This window comes from Lissotriton helveticus, chromosome 8 (genome assembly GCF_964261635.1).
Source record: "Lissotriton helveticus chromosome 8, aLisHel1.1, whole genome shotgun sequence".
Taxonomy (NCBI): Eukaryota; Metazoa; Chordata; class Amphibia; order Caudata; family Salamandridae; genus Lissotriton; species Lissotriton helveticus.
The window spans coordinates 1,203,113,412-1,203,134,144 of NC_136069.1; positions in this window are offsets into that span (position 1 = coordinate 1,203,113,412).

Sequence of the window (20,733 nt, forward strand, 5' to 3'; positions counted from 1 at the left end):
TACGCTACAGAGTACTCCATGATACGTGCTTGATAAATAGGCAATTCGGTCAGCAACTCGGGCCTGCGCTCACCCATGATAGAGGTAAAAATGCCCCATGCCCTGCCCCAAGTACCAATGTTTTCATCAACCTTAAAGGCGGCCATTTTTGCGCGCCAAACACTCGGATGCATGAGCTCCTTTTGGCTCCTAACATGCTCCATCTCGTAATGGTCGGTAAGCAAAGAAAAGATGTTAACATACTTATTCGCCCAAATCTTTTCCTTAAGTTCCAGTGGAACATGCTGAGACACCTTCTCCCTTCGTGAAGGTACAGACCCTTCCCCCGCGATCGGCAATGGCCGCTTACCTGAACTAGAAGCTGCATTTGCCGTCGAAACTAGGCCCGTTGTATTTTCCGCCGTCGTACATGGCGGGGTAACAGAGGCTGATGTCTTCACAGCCTCCCTAGAATCCCGCAGTTGTCTCATCACTGCCCGGGCATCGTCAGCCGTGGTGCCCTTGTTATCTTTACCCAACCACGCTGCTAATTGTGCCGCTAACTCGGGGGGCATATCTTCGCTGGTCACGGGGGTGACCACCACGGGGATCGGATTCCCCCCCATCGGCACCGGGGTTGGCTCCTCGAGCGGGGTGACAGGAACCGGAGTTCCACCCCCGAGGGCCCCCTTTCTGGACCTCTTGCCTCTCCCACCGGGGACTACTCCCGGCAAAGGCCGTTTCGGTCCTCCCTCAATATTCTTAGCCGCCATCTGCTGTTTCAAATCGGCTACCTCCTTCATGAGCCTGCGGAGCATCTCATCGGTACTGACCCGCTTTCCGACTTTCTTAGGCATTCTGTAAGACAAAAAGAAAGATTACGACGCTCAAAATTGGCTCTTCGTTCCGTCTTGAGCTCACGTGCAGTGGGAGGTGCAGCTTCAGAGCACAGGAACAAGAGGACGTTTTCTTGGCGTGTTGCTCCTTTTATCCGTCTTCAGGGCGGGCGACAACCCGCCCGCGCCCGCCCCCGGGGGCGTGGCTGAGTGCGTCAGTGTCTAGGACAACCCACTCTAGGGCGGGAAAAAGGCGCGCCCCGGCTACGCCGCTTTGGGCATACCAGCCGAGACTCGCCCCCCGCCCAAGATGGCTTCCCGGGGGGATCGTGGTACTCCACCATACGTTCGGGGGGACCGAGTGGTCGCCCCTTTCCAAGCACCACCTACAGGAGTTTGAACAGGAAGCCTGCTTCACACATAAGAAAGCCAATAGGGCAATCAGGTTCAACTGACAGGCTGGTCTGAAAAGTCAGTGTATGGGCTGTTTATTTTGGGTAGTTTGTGACCCAAATTTAAGCTCTTGCTATGCTGAGATTTAATGTTGATTTCCCTGATGTTGAAACAAGCATTGCCTGAAGCCAGCTGAAATCCACACACACTTACATACCTTGCAATACACTCATACAGCTTGTCTTTACCAGCTCGAAACTTCCTCAATTTGCAAACATGATCACTTTTTTAGCTATCTAATTCACTAATGTTGGACACTTTTCTTTGGTGCCCCAGCCTATTTTTGGTCTCAGGCAAACCCTGAATTGGAGGCAATTCAGTGCTTAATTTCTAAAAGAAAGAGAACCTGTGCCCAAAGCTCTGCTCAGAAGCCCGCAGCCAGTGCTATTAAATGTTGGTTCTATGAACACCAAGGCTGCTTGTCTTGAACTCACCTCAGGCCTTTTTAATTCACTACCAGACACTCTCTGCTTCACTCTGGCAGGTTATTGCTTTCTCCCTTTTTTTACACTTTTTTTCATCTTTCTGTTCCTTCGCCTTTCCCATTTGCGTGTTTTACCTTTTTTGCTCTTGGTCAATGTTTGATGCAGTCCCCAATAAATGAGTGCAGGTGGACTCTACCAGTTCAAATAGAGCACTGGTAGCATAGGGATACAATCCTCAATATGCCTCTATCTTCCAATATTCCCACGCTCATCTTACTGATTTATTGCTTGTTGTCATCTCTCACACATTTAAAGCTCACTATCCCCCCAATACACGACATGGAAGTTGAAAGGGTTAGACAACAAATTGATTCCTCTTGTGTTAAATATGCAGCTGAGTTTGCGGATGCGCTGGAAACTTTTCGTTCCTACTCCCTCAGGTCCCCCCAATACTTTAATGGTCAGTGCTTCTGGTGTACTGACAGCATAATATAATGGTCAACCATGATGCAAGTACAGGTTGGATGATGCTCAGTGTAGGAAAGCACCACAGTTGTTCCAACTTCAAGCCTCATACATGTCTGTTCAGTGGTACAATGCAAAAATGATGCCCCCTTCAAAATGTAAAGCGAGGCCCCCAGTTACCCACATCTCACAGATATGCATTGGCTTTGGGTTGACTGTGCCCCACTTGAAGGGTTGGGAGCACCTTGGGGATTGGGTGCTACCTGCTCTGCAGGGCTATAGTGACCTGCATTATACCCCTGTTAGAAATGGGGGTCTCTAGTTGGCAGTAGCTTGCTTCCTATTGTCAGGGTAAGAGGATAACACACCTGAGATAACCCCTGCTCACTCCCTTGTTAGCTTGACACGAGCAGTCAGGCTTATCTCAGAGGCAAAGTGTAAAGCATTTGTACATGATCACTCACAGTATCACAGTGAAAACACTATAATTGGACACCACACCCATGTAGAAAAATAACCAATCATTAGCTGACTTAAACAAGGCCAACATGACAAAAAAACAACATACACGTATAAAGATAACACTTTTGTAGGAATAAATAAAAATATAGTTCCTTAAAGTTGATAGTTCCAACCGGGGATATCACGGCATCGTGGACAGCACAAATCCAATAGTTCAGTGGTGCAGCATTGGGAAGACCCGCAAAACAGTACCTTTTAAATTAAGGGGTCTCAGGTACTTTGCAGTGAAATCCGAAGATGAGGCTTCACCAGCAGGCGTCTGTTCTGACAGTCAGTGCAGTAGTTGGTGAGACCTTGAAGTCACACGAGTTGTGGATTGATCTCCATGCTGTTGAAGTCAGGAGCGTTGGCATTGGCAGGTGTCAGGACTGCGATGTCGTTGTGGTTGATACGTCGTGCTCCTCACAAGCAGTGACCATGGCTTCAGTACAGGTATCGGCACAATGCTGATGCAGAATCATTGTCATTGGTAGGCCTGGGGCTGCAGTGTGAGATGGGGTGGTGCGTTGTGCTCTTCATGAGTGAGTGGTCCCCTCAGCCATGTTGCAGGCAGGGACGTTGTTGGATGGAGTTGAAGTTGATGGTGCTGTAGTCAGCAAATAAGGAGATGCTACGTGAGATGGGGAAATGCATTGTGCTCTTTACAAGAGGTGCCCTGAGCCACATAGCAGGCAGTAGCATCAATAATGGCAAGAAGCAGCTGTGTCAGTGAAGTCGGGGCTGCGATGTCATCACGGTTGATGCATCGTGCTTCCCATGAGCGGTGACCATGACTTTGGCATTGGGGTGCTTTTCTTGGAGTTGGTGCACAACTACTTAGTTCCAAGGGCCCAGGACTGGTTTTGGCACCACTTGGCAATGCAGTACTCACAATAGAAGAATCCTAGTGCTGGCATCAAGATGTGGATGAATTCTTTGATCTCCCTGAGATTTCCAACAGGAGGCAAGCACACAAACCCTTGGGAAACCTTGGCAAGCAGGATAAAAAAAGCAAAGTCCTTTCACTGTCCAAAACAGAAGTAACAAGCAGCAGGATAGTACAACACAGCAACAAAGAGAGTGGCAGTTTCCCTCCTACAGTTTCTGCAGCTCTTCTTCTTAGCAGGATCTCCTCTTAGTCCAGAAGTGTTCTTACGTTATGGTGCACATCTCTAGTGCTTATACCAGTTTCTGCCTTTGAAGTAGGCAAATATGCAGGGCACACCTCAGCTCTCTTTTTGTGACTGTCTAGAATGAATGCCCAACTGTCAGTCAAAATCAAACATTGATTCCACAGGCAGAGTAATAGAATGGTAAAGTTAAAAAAAGCTCCCTTTCTAGAAGTGACATTTTCCAATATGCAATTTAAAAACCAACTTCCATAAAAGATGCATGAGTTCAGGGACCCCACACTTAGTAAAGGTTACAAGGCAGCTCCAATGATAACCTATAGGAGAGAGAGTCCTTGCAATGGTGAAAAACAAAATTGGCAGTAATTCGCTATAAGGACATGTAAAAAACGCCAGTACATGTCCTACCTTTCCCATACACAGCACCCTGCCAGTGGGGCTACCTTAAGCCTATCTTAGGGTTACCTTATATGTGTAAAAAATGGAAAGTTTGGGCTTGGCAAGTGGGTGCACTTGCCAGGTTGACAATGTAGTTTAATACTGCCCGCACAGACACTGCAGTGGCAGGTCTGAGACCTGGTTGCAAGGCTACTCATGGGTGGCACAATCAGTGCTGCAGATCCACTATTAGCATATGGGCTGAGTCAGCGCGTTATAAATTTGCTTTCATTTCATTTCATTTCATATGTTTACAGGCCCTGAGCACACACAGTGTATTTTACTTAGGACTTACTTACCAGTAAATCCAATCTGCCAATCATGTATAAACCAATCACCAATCCAACTTAGACAGAGAGCAAAAGCACTTTAGCAATGGTAAAGTGCCCAGAGTCCTAAAGCCAACAATAAGATGTCAGAAAAAAGGTAGAAGGCAAAAGGTTTGGGGCTAACCCTGCAAAAAGGGCCAGGTTCAGCAACCCCAGTGTGCGCATTACCCTCTGTGTATGAAGGCTGTGCTGAAGCACGACCAGCCCCTCTGTGCAGATTATAGCAGTGTCAGCCAACATCAAAGACAGCAGTGCCAAAATGGTGGCTCTCTAATTAGCTCTCTAATTGGCAATGAAAACCTGCACAACACTCAAGCCCACTCTTTTCCATGACAATAGGTATTTGGATGTACTAGACCTAAAAAGTCTGCTGCTTCCTCATTCCTTAACTATTTGAATGTGTTTCAAGAAAACTACCCGGGATTTATCAGTTTTACTATTTGCAAAGCACAATTCCAAACTGGCATCTTTTAAAAACCTGTAATTTTTTCAAAGCACAAAATGTACATTAAAAATATCAGCTAGATAAACAGCCTAATTTCTCTACTTGTCATGGTGAAAATGTTTTCTCAAAACTTCCCACAGCATGTTGCTCCATCAAGTGACCAATACTGGGATGTGCAAGTTCAGTTTTGAAGCAATATTGCATTGCAAGAATCAAAATTGTGATCTGCTTATCACTTTAAATGGAAAATACAGACTAAAACAAAAGTAACTAAAAAATACAGTCGTTCTTAAACTTAGGAACCACTCCAGAAATAGCTGTAGAGAAGAGACTGAAGAGCATTATTGCTGTCTGTCCAGAAAGGATCATTCAAATAACCAAAAGGAATACCAAGAATGTAGTGTGATTGGGGGGGGCGTGGCATACCGCAGACGGGAATGGCCGCTCGGTAGCACTGCTCCGGAGCACCACTCCCAAACTATCATAGTCCCTGGCCGGATCCTAGCCCTGAGGGACTCCCGGTGTGCTGTAGCGGCCGGAAAGGAGTGGGCAAAATTTTGGGAGAATCAGTGCAGTGTTCCGAGAGTGCTCCGCGCACCAGAGTATTAGGAGAAGCCCTGCCGGTGGAAGTGAGGCTGAGCGGGGGGAGTGCGCCTCGAAATTTCGCTGCTGAGGCCTGGCCTTCGTGGAGGCTGAAATTACAACCGGTGAGTGATCCGCCGCCGCAGTCTCACCATGCTGCGCAGTGGATATCAGTAGAGAGTATTAACCCTGAGGCTTCAGAGGGGTCGTAGTGAAGACGCCTATCCGGGAGACCCCCTCTGCGAGATTGTGCATCTGTGTCAACGTGGATGCTGTGCACCTGATCAGAAGTGGCCCTGCAGGCCCGGGGCTTGCTTTAATTTGGATCCCACAGGTTGCCTAATAGACCACTGTACTACACTGAGCTTCGTGGTGACTGTTGCTGTTGACAGACTTGGAATTTTTAGTGTATGCCTTGGCCTGGAGAGCCTTCCCAGATATAGCCCTGAGTGCACCATACCAGGGTCTGGAGGTGTTTTGCAACATGTCCCTATCAAGTGGGGGGTAAAACCTGGAGACAGCGAGGTAGGAGATTAAGGCACCTGCACACTGCTGGGAGGAAAGGTGCGATTTCACATCACTGTACTTAAACCTGGTTGTGGAGGTGGAGTAGCCCTGCAGGGATGTCGGGATTCCTGATTCCCCTGCCCGGTAGCCTCGTCTGCATGTGGCGCAGCATGAGGAACAGACGGCTGAGGAACCTTGGTAACTAGACAGAGAGGAGTTTAACCTGGTTCCAGTTAATGATCAGGACGGATATGGACTGTGTGAATTCTATTGAGATGTGATGTGCGCAGTAAGGCAGAGCAAACATCCTGTAAACGGGGTGCCCCACACCAAAACCGACAGGCCGAGTGGTCAATACCACTGCAGGCAGCGGGAGTAGCGGTCACACCCCGACATCGTGTGGCGACCACCGGGAAGAATATAACATGGTGTTTGGACACAACAACCGGACATCGACGCAGGCTAAGCTGGAGAACTTTGCATGGCAAAAGCAACAGAGTGAGGATTGGGAGGAGACGGCGCCCCTGAGCAGTGCCATGGAACCCACCAACAAAGATATCCTTGAGGCAATCACTACGATAAGGACCTCCCTCAAGGTGAGGATCAATACAGTGGCAATGGAAGTGGTGTTGATTCGGGAAGATATCAAGAAAATGGCAGAGCGCTTGGGCACAGTAGAGAGTGCCACCAAGGAACTTGCCACAGATACCACTCTTCTTAAACGTCACGTTACCGGGTGGCGCACTTCCCACGAGGCAATGGCTCTGCAGCTGGATGACTATGAAGGATGAATGCGGCGTAATAACGTCCACATTCTAGGTGTGCCGGAATGTGCAGAGGGGCATGCCACTGATCTTTTTGTTGAGGAACTAGTTCTTAAAAATTTCCAACCATGAGGACTCTCCAAACGCTTTTCAATTTAAAGGGATCACCGTGTGCCAGGGGGGCGGCCGAAACAGGGGTGCCCCCGAGGCCACTCCTGGCATGGGTGTTCAACTTCTGGGATCGCAATGTCATTCTCCAAATGGCGAGAGCGCCCCCACACTTACCTTCGAGAACAGTAAGATCATGTTCTTTCAGGACTTTACTTTGAGGGTGCAGAAACAACGCCACAGTTTCCTGAAGGTAAAGCGGGTCCTCCAGGACCAAGAGATTAAATACGCAATGATGTTCCCTGCCAAATTGAGGGTGGAAGCCAAAGGCAAATTTTATTTTTTCACTCAGCCGGAGGATGCCTGGGAATGGTTAGAAGGCGGGAGCAAGGTCGGAAAGAAACCGCAAAAAGGGCTTTCAGCTGCTGATGGAGCTGAAGAATGGCGCCAGCAGAGACGTTCCCTTCCGCACTCTGACTCTGGTTCCCAAGGACATACAGGGGGCTTCTGACTGTGGAGTCTGGTAAGACTAGGTCGGATGAATCCCGAACTCTGGAAGCCCTCGAGAGTGATTTATTGTGATGGCACGAGTTCTGTTCCTCCTGTGAACTTATTCAATGACTAATAGCTTGGCTGGATGGGCCAAGGGAGTCCTAATGTCTATGCAATGCATTGAGCCTAAGTTTGATGTGTCGGCCCGGTGCCCTGCTGGGTCACGTAATGTTTTGATATTCATGTTGTTTTTCACTTTCATTTGTCCTAGAGTTTCTATTTCTATTGATGGGGCCAAAGGCACACCTGTGTTCGATCGAGGACACCACTAGATAGCAGTTGGGTGGGCCAAATGGGACCACTAGTTTGTGCTTTACCTCGGGGGGGTTGGGCCGGAATGGATAATGCGTGATATATATAAATGTGGTTGGGAGTGGGGTAGCTCACGTTCCCTAAAGTTGTTTATGGGTGGGTGATAGGCACTCTGCATGTTGGGGGTACCGGGCGGTTCTAGTCCCGTTGTGCAGGGAGGCAGGAAGGAGGGGAGACTGCAATGGGATGGGTAAGAGTGGGTTTGATCTGTTGGGGGGTCTAGGGTATTTGTTTTTTTGCAGTGGTAGGAAACAACTATTGGAATGTTAGCATCTTATTTGGCAACAAAATCCTAGTTATGGACATTGTGTTTCATGGCATTGTGATGCATAATGGCTGTATTGGGGTCGCTCCGGAAGGTGATTCTAGGGGGGCAGGATGTGACGGACCATCCTGTGTACTAATTGTACTATTGTTATATTCTAATGGCAATGGGTCAAGGAACCGGAGTGTCCACCTGGCACGTCAATGGGCTGGGGGACAAAATTAAAAGGGGCATTGTCCTACAGTATATACATTGGCATGCGCTTGATATAATACTGCTACATGAAACCCACCTGAACAGGAAGGGATACCGCATGGGAGCACATTTGCGCTTTACCACAGGATCTAGAGGGGTTGGGGTTCTCGTACGTAAATGCTGGCCGTATGTGATACAGAATACCTGGACAGATGCACAGGGTATATACGCTGCATGTACTGGTATGTGGGAGGGTAGAGTCATTAATGCTGTTTCAGTATATGCCCGACCAGGATTTCAGAATCTAACATTGAAGGACGTAAGGGCATTGTTGTTGGACTTGCCCGTGGGATAAAAAAAAAAGAATGTAGTGTGGTTAGAGATGTAAGACAGTTGCCAAGAGGAAGTTAACAATAATCTGTCAAGGAGTGTTGCTGGTGTGACTCAAACTTTCTAAACCAATATTCAATGAGATGATAACATTACACAAAAGGATATGTGTGAATAAAAGGTGGGCGTATGATGTGCAGAATAATTGCTATATATCAAACTTAAATAAATATCCTTCTGTAAGAAAATGGATTATTATTTAGGGTGGGTGACTCCCCACCTCAAAGAATATTCACAACTCTAGTCAGGGTAAACCCCCCAAATCACTAATTTATCCTGAGCTCAACCCCTGGTAGCTACTGCACAGAACAGACAGGCTTAATTTAGGGCAATGTATACAGCATTTATAGAGTACCAAAACAGCAATAAAATTGTTTTAAAAACAGAATTACACCAAAATAACTTAAACTCAATAAGGGACACCAGAGATGAATTCTTAATGTTTTAATTAGGAATAATACCAAAATGATCTAGGCACAAATGATAATCTATGGTTAAAGTAGACTGAGCCAAGGTGCAATGTTAAAGCTGACCACAGTAAATTAAGGGTCAAAAACATTAACCACGTTCGTCTTAGTCAAAGTTTTCACCTTCTGACTTAGGTCCTGATTACGAGTTTGGCAGTCTTGAAGCAGGTCATCAAGCAAGCACCCCACTGCAAGACCGCCCAACCCGTAGCCAGATAGCCCGACAGATTAAGAATGAATCTTGTGCGGGCGGTTCTGCAGCAATGTGTATCTGACATGCACCACCACAGCCCACTCATGCATGTAAAGAAATGTTGTGCATTTCTTTCTGTGTGGGAAAAGGGAGTGCAAAAATACAAGGGGGGCGCAACATCTGCCCCCATGCATGCACCACCATGTACAGAGGTGAGAGTTTCCTCACAACCACCATTTTCATGGCAGGCATAGCGCCATGAAAGGGAGGGCAGTGAAGAAATGTGTAATATGCTTGGTGGTGCTGCAGTGGCACTGCCAGCATATTGCAGACTCAGACTGCTATGCCACCCCTGCGGGATCCATGATCCCCGGCAGTTGTGGCGGTCCTGAGGTGGTCGCACCATTTACTTGTAATATGGTGGTCGGACCATCAGTACAGCAGTGTTCAGATCATCACCATGACTATAGTGGTCCAATGGACCGCCGCGGTCATAATCAGCCCCTTTGTCTTTAGAGCCCCAATCAACCACAGGAATACACTCCTAAAGCCCTGAGCACCTTAGAGGAGACATTTAGTGGCTCACAAGGTGTCAGACAGAGGCCAACAGCAGCATCCAGTCAATTTCCAGTTGCCACTGGTCAGCAGGGTACTTCCAGGAAAAGGCATTTTGGAGCTTCTTGTCTCCCTGTAGCCATATAGAAGGTCAGCCAAATGACCTTGGTGTCCACTTCTTTATCCTGGGTACACAATGGAGCAAGTCCAGGGCATCAGGGCTTCTCACAGGTTACAGACATCAGGTTCAGTCATATTCTGATCTTCCACAGGTCCAGAAAGTGTTCTCAAAAGGGTGCTTATGGGTGCCACAAGTATGCCTGGCAGGAGCTAGAGGTTGGGACTGGTTCCTATGCAATCCCTAACCCAAAAAAAAAAAAGGGTTAAAGTTCCAAGGGCCCTCCCTACCCACTTTTTTCCAGTAGTTCCTGTTTGCTTTACTGGAAACAGGCCCAAAATACCATTTGTCCGGACATTTTCAAGACCAAGAAATTATTTAGCCACATTAAACTAGGGCTCTTTGAATATTCTGTTGAGTTCACATGAATCATCTCTGCCCATTCAGGTCAACCAATTGTTTGCTCTCCGGAGGCATTTCAAACCTCATTCACAGCTGTTCTTAGCTGAGCCCCATCTGGGATTTGATGAAGAGTTAATATAAATTAGCATCCAGATTTTTCAGGCAGAGTCAAGTCAAAAATTTACTTTATTTGGTATTTCACAACCATAAAGTATATATATCCAAAAACAATTTAAACGTAACAAAGACTTAAAAGATTCTTTGGTTAAAATTGTCTTTTCTCGTTTTTTCATTTACAAACTAACCCAGTCATTATCGAGGGTCTGATTCTGCTTTTTGAAGCTCTGTCTCTACAGAATTCATAAACTTTACCCCGCGGCAAATCAAAATGTATGAACCTGCTCCCATCCAGCTGGTCACAGCTTGCCTGCAGGTACGGATCTGTAGCATGCTAAAAATTGGTTTCAGTAAAATTTTCCTTTCTTCTTTAGAAGACTCACACGTGCACAGGAGGTGACACAAGGTCTCACTGTGATAATCACATAGTCTACATCTTCGTTCCTGGTGGGTAACCTTCCACGACGGAATCAAATCTTTTGAGAAATGGTTACCCATTCTAAAGGCCATAAATTTTGTTTTTAGTGATAGCCGGAAGTGCGCAGTGAGATAAGGTTGAGGTTTTAGTCGTTTATACGAATTTAGGATGGTCCATGCGTGTCGACGTTTGGCCAAAGTATTTTTATCCTCTACCAGAGATAAGGCTTTTGCGTTTAGATTGCAAATTCTTTTAAAGGCCGTTGTTTCCGGTGGGTTATTCCAGATCTCCACCATTTTTAGGGTATCTAGTGATGCTCTCAGGTCATAGCCCCATGAGTCTGGTTCCTGTTGGTCATATTGTTTTTTAATTTCTTGCCAACATAAGTTGTTTAAAGATCCAGTTTCCGATAATCTCAATTTCCAGCACCATTTCACTAGAGCTGCTTTCCTCTGGTAGATTTGATTTTGTAGGCCGAATTCTAGCCTTATTTGGGCAGGGGCTGCTCCTTTGTATATGTGAAAGACAGTTTTATAAATTCTTGTCTGGAGAGTGTTTAAGGTAGCTGCTTCTTTCCCATGCCATATTTCCAGTCCATATGAGAGGGATGGTAAGACTTGGGCTGTCATTACTTTTAACAGGTGGTCATATGATGGACATTGCAATTTCTTTTGCAAAACCTTATAAGCAAAGCTCAGTGCGTGGGCCTTTACGGCAATTGTTCTTTTATGATCTATGAGGGACATGTTTTTACTAATTGTAACCCCCAGATATTTATAAGCAGTTGTTTCCTCAATAGGTTTTCCTTTTGTTTGCCAATTGAAGGATTTTCCACCGGTGCCCGTCAATCTCACCACCTTTGTTTTTTTGATGTTTATTTCCAAACCTTCTCTCTCAAAATAGTCAGTTAGTTCCGATATCACTCTTTGTAGGCCTATTGGGGTTTGGCTTAAAACTACAATGTCATCCGCATATTGGAGGCACTGGATGCTTTCATTGGCCAGTTTGGGCGGGTGTCCGTTAACATTCTTGAGATGGTCTTTCAAATCGGCCAGATATATATTAAAAAGGCTTGGGTAGAGCACACAGCCTTGTTTAAGGCCATTAGTTATTCTTTGTTCTGCAGATATTCTTCTTCCATCGCCCAATTTTATCTTGGCCCATGTTCTACTATATAAAGCCATTAATGTTTCCGTTAGTGCCGGTGGGAGACCCATGAGATCCAGTTTTTCCCATAGGCGTTTTCTGGGAACTCGATCGAAGGCGGATTTCAGGTCTATGTAGCAGGCAATTAGACCGATCTTCTTTTTCCTTGCTCCTTCGATTAGTAAGGACAGGGCTGACAGATTGGTTAAGCAGCCCATGCCTTCCCTAAAACCGGTTTGAAAGTTGGGTATTATATTGTGATCTATTATCCATTGTCGTAATAGAGACAATATGCAAGAAGAAAAAAGCTTTGCCTCCACGTCGATTAGGGCTATTAGCCTGTAGTTACCAGGGTCCATTCTACATCCACTTTTTAGGAGGGGCTGGAAGATGATTCCTTGCCAAGATTCTGGGATCCTTTTTTCCTTATAAATGTGGTTAAATAATGGAGTCAGGTAAGTTGCCCAGAAGTCGATGTCATATCTAAATAAGGCATTAGGCAATCCATTTGGACCAGCTGCTCCCTCCACTTTTAGTTTCCTTATTAGGCTGATTAGCTGTTTGGCAGTTGTCAAGGGCGTTTGATCCTCTAAGGCAGTGCCTTCGGGATGGTACTTTTTCCACTGTCCCAGGGTTTTTTCTTTTTGTTCTTGACCTTTTTTTGAGTAATTAGATGTTACTATGTTAATTCGGGGGCTCTGAAAGTTATACAAATTGTCGATATATGCAGCCCATGTATCTTCACTTATTCCTATGTTATGTTGATCACCAGCTCCTTTTGATAATTTATTTATGATCTTCAAAAATTCTCCGCTGTTAGGTAGTTTGCTTGTTCTTAATAGTTCTATCCAGATTTCCTCTATGTAAGATGTTTTTGCTTTTCTGCAATCTTCTTTATATTCTTTCCTCATTTTTTGTATAGCGATGTGATCCACTTCTTTTCCTAATCTTTTTTCTGCGGCCATATTTCTTAACTTTTTCGATATTTCTCTTTTCTTATCTCTTAGGTTGAAATTATACCACGGATCTTTGTTTACTTTGTATCCATAAATTACCGGAGATTTTACCGCGAATTTTCCTAGTACAAATTTATGTAAAATCTCCCAATTTGTTATGGGTGATTGGTTTATTATGCCGTTCGTGAAATTTACGTGTTCCAGTACAGAGTCCATAATTTCCTTTTTTATATTGCCTTTGCTTTTGATTTTCTTCAATTTGTATATCTCCGGAATCGCCGTAAGAAATTCTAATTGAGTTTTATCTTCGATGTTTTTCCTCATTATAATCTCTTGTGGGGAGTGGTCGCTCTCTGGTCGGATTTGGATTCTAAAATAGTCTATGCTCTTTTTTAGTTCATTACTTATTAAGGTGAAGTCGATTATAGAATTCCTTTTGCCACTGGTAAAGGTGGTTTTGGCAGGTATATCACCCTCTGTGTTTCCATTGAGGACTATTAAACCTAGAGATTCCAGTTTGCCCCAAATGTTATGTGATTTATCCTTGTTCGTTTTGGCTTTTATTAGGTTGCTGTTGAAGTCGCCGGAAAGAAATATCTCATGAAATTGGAAAGTTTTGCGTAGGGATTTTATCAAATTTGTTAAAGTTAATGCTTTATTCTTTTTTGTTGTCTTATCTGGGTGGATATATATATTTATAATTATTAAATTCCATCCTGGACTTTTTTCACTTGCTTTTGACTCGATTTTGACCGGTTGTAACCAATTTTCCCCTATATCAAGCAATTCGGTTTTCCAATCTAGGTTGTTCGTAATAAAGGTAGACAGGCCACCCCTTGGGTGTCCAAACTTTGCCGGTCTTTCTGCCAGTATGTGGTGTTCCCTGTATCCCAAAATTTGCTTCGGGGTTAGATTCCATGTTTCCTGAAGTAGTATTATTTCCAAATTACTCAGGTAGTCTATTGTCTCTTGATCTTGGGACATTTCTTTGAAACCGTGTACATTCCATGAGCAAATCTTTATGTTTTTTATTACTGGTTTTGGGATTAATTTGATATTATGTCTTTGAATTTTTAGTGGCAGTTTTCCTACATCAGGATCGATGAGAATTTAGTGCCTGAGCTACCCAAGACCAATCCTTGTATTCCTTCTGACGCTGGTGTTCCTGCTTTTTATTGATACTGCTCAGATCTTGTTCGGGGATTGTTTTATTTCTTGCTCCCATTAGGATTGATTGCGGTTTTTCCATTGTATTATTAGATCGGGGAAGTGAATTACTTAATAGTGGGAATGGATATTTTATTGGGGTGTGACGCTCTAGAGTTATTCCCCAATCTGAAAAATGAGTCCTAGTTGAGAAAATAAGATTTGCTATTTCTTTGGATCCCCAGGTGGTTCTACTTATTTCCATATCTGTTTCTTTGTTTCCTTGGATGAATTCTAGGGCTTTTAGGTCGCTTGTTGTTATACCCCTTAATTTTGGTATCACTTCAAATAATCGCAGGATATTACCTCTGTTCAGAGTGTCTGTGTTTCCTTTTGTTTGGTATTCCGGTTTAAACAATAATGTACATTCTGCTTCCATACTGTCCGATTCGGGATGTCGGATTTGGTGGACTCTCCTTTTTCCCTCACTTGGAACAAAATGTATATGAGATATGTTATCGTTCTGGTGGACCGTAGTTGTTAAGTCCGGTCGGATGTAATCTACCATAGCTGCCTCTTTGGTGGAATGCGATTCTTCTCGGTTTATTTGTGTGTTGTTTACGTTTTGCCCTTTTTTATCAGTAGACTCATTTTCGGGGCTCTCTCTACAGGTTCTTCCTTTATTTCCCACTGTGATGGTCAGGAAAATGTTAGATTCCCTCACTTGGTCTGCCTCTATATTTTGTATTTGCTCGTGTTCCGTTTTTATATGTATAGATGGTGGATTTCCACCATTATGACAACTTGATCCTTTTTGGGCCAGAGTTTCGCAAATCCTTTCTTGCGTATTATCCTGAATTTTTTGTTGTTCTACGGCTTCCATACAGTTTGATTTTAGTGTTTCGTTTTTGTCGTTGGTTTTCTTTGAAAAAGACTTTTCCTCATCTCTTGATTTCCCTTCTGTATTTGATGGTATTTTGGTCTGATCAAAAAAACTTGTTTGTTCTACTATTTCCTCTGTGTTTTTTACTTTTTTCCCATTCTCTCTGGTGGAGGTATAGATAATCTGATTACTTGGGGCAGCTTTTGTCTTTTGTTCGAAAATGGCAAAAAGTTTGTTTACCTGCTTACTTTTAATGGCTTTTTTTCTCGCCTTCCTTGCCCGTTTCCGTTGTCTTTTTGTTAGGGGTTCTGACGTACCCAACGAACTCATTGTTTTGTTTTCTTCCAGGCTTCCCGTTGGATGGTTTATTTTTGTCTGAGTCGTTTAAAGTTTTTTGTTCCATGAATATGGTAGATCTCTTTTGATTTACGAATTTATTAACCTCTATGGCCTCTGAGTTGAGGTTGTCACTTTTGTTGGATTTCCCACATGTTACCTCTAATATATCTTTCAAAATGTCTGGGAGGGTTGCTAATTTATCAATTATTTCCTTGCAGACACAATTTTGGTCTGTTAGTTTCTTTTTCCATTGTTTTTCCTCCTCCTTTTCTTTTATGAGGTATAACGCAATTTTTTCCAGTTCAAATTTATCCCAGATATGTGAGTTGCAATTAGGTTCATTAAGTCTACCTGCACATCCAGTTTATTAGATTGAAAATTCAGGGCACTGGTTGCTTGTTGCAGACTTTTTAGAAGCACATCCCCCCAGAGAGTAGATTTTTCTTCAGTTTGTGCTGACCGGATCCCTGTTGTCCTGTTTGAACTTTCTGATGAAGAAATAGTTATGGGGTGTGCGTCTTTTATTGAGTTTTTACCTATGTCACAGACCTGGCTTTTGCTCCCTGGCTGATTGATTGGACTTGATGTAAGGATTATTGGGGAAGATATTAGCTTCTTTTTCTGTCCAGTTACTTTCCTTGTATCCATATTTTCATGAAATTCTTGTTTGCTTAAATTTTCAAGACTCAGGTGCATTAAATCGACTTCCTTGTTGATGTTTTCTTCGAGCATTCTCCGCAATTCTGTTTCTTCGAAGATCGAGAACGATTTTGACCACTCTGTTTTTTGTGCGCTTTTCTGTAGATTTGTTTGAGCTCCCGAGTTACTCTGCGTGATGTATACTAGATTGTTTTCATCAGCCTCATCTGGTATGTTGTTTGGTATAGACTTTATTTCGTTGCATGGTGCGTGAACTTGGGCTGTTGTTTTTATCAGCCAGTTTTTTATTGTCGATTTTTCTTTGAGATTAGGGCTCGTATATATTTCAGAGTCGTTACTAATCTTGCGTTTTTTGCGTGTTGTAGTTAGACCAGTTGTTTTATTTTGGTTTTTTTGAAATTTCAGGCAGAGAAGACGTAACTTCCTAACAGTTACTTTTTCTTAATATTTATCAAAAAAATAGATGTCATCATTTATTAACTTATACAAATAGTGGTGTTAAATATTTTTCTTGCTTGTCCATGTAACAAGTTAGCAGTATAACTATTTTAATCTGTCCTGTGGTTTTTTAAACAGGATAGCTAAACCTGCCACATTGAAAATAGCTTTTCGAGCCTTGTCACTGTAGTGATATGGCAATATTAATTTACTTTATGTCCCACTTTTAAATACCAGGCAGCCTACATGTAGGATACAAGGCTTATATAGAGGTCACTTACAAATATTTAAGAGGGAGGCTTTTACTTGTCACAAAATAGTTATTTTAACATGTTGTACTGCAGGGTTTACACTCCAACAGTCATTCTACAATGGTGTGCCTCAAGCTATGTTTTTTTTGTCACACTAATGAATGGTACAATAGGTGCTGCAGTCCACAAGTGGCATTTAACTTCCATGCCCTGGATGCACTTTCTACCCGATATGGTAGGGACTCATGTAAGACATGGTTAAAGCGTAGCACTGGCTCTTTGCTACTGGTTAGCAGGGGTAAAATGCACAGAGATGGTTCTAAAGCCAGCAAAGACATATGGTCCAGCAATGAAGTGACAATGCAGAAAATGCAGATTTCTTGCACCCACTATACACAGTCACTAAAGAGCCAAATGTTAAGCAAGGCTCCCTGGACAATTGACACCAGACTTAAAAGAACCAATGCAGAATGCCAAAGTCCTTTAAAACCTCTTGATGGCTATTGAACACATAATGTTCAGCACACGATCAAATGTCCAAAGTTTAATTAAAAAAAACTCTTTACATGGGGTGGGAACTTGTGCATTTAACAGACTTACAATCTTGAAATGTCTATTTTGAATTTTGGGAGCTTTCCTGTGCAAAAAATCCATGAATTTGAAAAAACACACCAACCAAACAGTGGGAAAAAACTCTTGGTGCACTGAAGGGTGCGGAGAAGTGTGGCTCACTGGTTGGAGCAATGCAATGGGGTTGGAAGCGCACACCGTATGTGCAGAAGTAATCAATTATTTACAACAAATAGAACAATTTCAACACAATGGTGCAGCAGTGGGACCCTCGCTGTCTGTCAAGAGCCGTGAACAAAAGTGTTTGAATGCTACCAGTGCAGTAGCAGCACTGCGCACTGTTCACACGTGGTCACTAAATTACCCTCCAAATAATTAAATGTAATTCAAATGCAATTCATCAAAAATATCAAAAATATAAACCACATAAATGCAATTATGTTTGTACATGTAAATCTTTACATGTAATGTTGGAATCAAAAGTTAATTAACATCACTTTTTGATTGCGTAAACATATAGAACAAGGTCAGATTCATGACACAGTTAGCTACAGGAAATTCACATATGTACATTTGGTCATATCTAAGCATGGGCGTAAAATCCGCTCCGCTCGCGGATTTTTCGGATTTTCGGCAAATCCGCAATCCGCGAACACTCGCGAATTTGTCGAAAATCCGTGAATCCGCTCGCGGCGGATTTTTTGCTTGGTTGCGGCGCGCGGCGTGGTGCACGGCGTTCACTTTCCGTCATTTTAGCGTTTGCCGAGTTGTTTTTCTTTGCGAGTGACGCGCCATTTTAGATCTTGCTGCGTGTTCCCGCGGGAGTTTGTCGCCCGCGAATACGTACTCGCGGCTTGCCACCTTGCACAGCACACCTCGCGAGAGTTCGCAATTGCGAACATGTAGTTGCGGCGGAAAGGAACAATCTCGCACTTGCGAAATAGAGATTTTGCAATTTCGCACAAGAAAATCACCAGCAAACAGGATAAACCTTCAGAAAATTATGATTTTTATCAGAATCACTCCTCAGGTTGACATTTGCATGGCCTTTTTTTTTGCAAGAAGTCCATTTTGGGGGGGGGGGGAGGAAGGAAGTGCCCCACAGTCTCCAACTTCCTGTTCCTGTCCAGCAGGCTCCTCCCAGTGCTTTGTCCATCTCCTGGTCACTTTTATTTGGATCTGGAGCTGGAAGGATTACTTTTTGTGGGTGCTGCTGGATATTTGGATTTGAGGCCTTTTTGACTGTCTTTGGATCACTTTTGGATTAGAAATCAACTTTCACAAGTAAGTTTGTTTGGGGCATTACAGTTGCTGCAAGTACAATTTTGGAACTTTTTCAGAAAATTAAATAAATTATATTGTGGGTAGCCACAGTATCCAGTAGGACCAGGGTTGGTTATGGGTGCATGATACAACTGTTTTGTTGAATTTAAACACCATTGAGGCCATGGATGGGCTGGGATTGTGCAGATTTTATTGTTTTTTGTCGTTTTTTTGGGCCTGCTGGTGTGGCCCTTTGCCCAGGGGTGGTGAGTGTTGCATGGGCCTAGTCTTTCTGTGGGGTGTCTTCTTGAATTTAAACATAATTGAGGCCATGGATGGGCTGGGATTGTGCTTATTTTATTGTTTTTTGTCGTTTTTGGGGGGCTGCTGGTGTGGCCTTTTGCTTGCCCAGGGGTGGTGGTGGTGCATGGACTGAGTGTGCCTGTGGTGTTGTCTCACTCTCTTTGATGTAAACATCATGGATGGCATTGGATTGTGGTGATTTCTGGCTGTTTTTCTGTTTTTTGGGGGTGTACTGTTGATGTGGACTGGCCATGTGGGTGGTGGTGGTGGCCATCTTGAGTGCTGGCTGGTACAGGCAACATGTGCTTGGGGTGTAAGGGGGCCATTTTGAGGAGAGGCAGTGTCTGAGGCCTGCACTTATTTTGCCTACTTTTCATCCCTTATGCCCAGGGGTAGTGAGTGTTGCATACTTGCATGTCCCTAGTCTTTCTGTGGGGTGTCTTCAATGTAAACATCATGGATGGCATGGGATTGTGCTCATTTTTCTGTGTTTTGTCGATTTTTTGGGGTGTATAACTGAACTGATGTTCCTCTGTCTTCCATTGCTTTTAGGTGCACAAGAAGACTCAATAGAACCACCAGTGCCAGGAAGAAGTCCTGCAGCGGTGTGTGCAGCATAACGTCACGCGACGTCACGTCTGGACACAGAACCCTCTGCAACTCGTGCAACTGCTGCCTGCTGACCTGCTCTGAAGAAGATGGCCCCAAAAAAAGTAACCCGTAGCTCCTCTAGCAAGAAAGGTGCCAGTAAGGAGCAGAAGAAGCAAGTTACCAAGGACACTGGTGTGCCGCCCGCCCCTTTTTTTGTGAGTAAAAAAAAAAGTATGCCTGCAGCAGCTGCAGCGGGATCTGCTGGGGACCAAGCTGGCAGCAGCACCCCCGCTCCATTGGGCTCAGTGCCACCACCACCACCACGCCAACTTAAGTCCAAGCCCTTGAGTGCTGCAGAGGCAGCCAGTATACTTCTTCAATCACCATCGACCAGTGATGTTGGCTCATCGCAAGAAAGCAGCAGCAATGTCCCTCAATCAACACAGGTTGTTGTAGCTCATCTGACGAGTGTTGAACAACCACAGCGGCAACAACAATCACATGTGCAAGTACAAGCCCAAGTACATGTGGAAGGAGAGGCAGCGCAAGGAGATGCGCATGCAGAGGTGCATGGAGGGTCACAACAAGTGCCCACAATAGTTGTTCCTCCCGAAGTAGGGGCACATCAGGAAATCGACAATCAAGGCGAGGTATCATTTGAGGAAGCCACTCCTCCTGATGATCCTTCATTGTCTTCCACAACCCTAGCAAGGAAGAGATCAAGGGTGGTGTCTACATCCTCTTCAAGCACACCTCCTTCTGATGATACGGATCAAACTTGGGAACCAGCACCACAGCCGTCTGAGAGTGAGGCACACCATGATCCAACAAAGGTACTTAAGCGTAAAAGGAAGCTCGTCCAAAGTCTCAGACTTATGGAGTGTGATGAGGCTCAACAAGAAGTGGCGGATACTGCTGCTGATGAAGACTCTGCCAACGACGACCCAGTCATCATAAAGGTCACTGCAGCCCCAGCGGGCATGCAGCAAACAGACATTTTGACCCTAGCCCGAAGAGCTGCTGCGCGTGATGATGATGATGATGATGTTGTCGATGAGGAGGCAGTGGAAACACCACAATCATTGGAGTTAAGTAGTACACCAACTCGTCCCGCTTCCATATTTCTTTCTGGCAAGAAGAGACCTGCGTCAACCTCGACCTTAATTAGTGGCGGTGAAAGTGGAAAACGTACAAAAGTTGGCCAATCCAGATCCTCCACTTCATCTGGCATTAGCTTCATG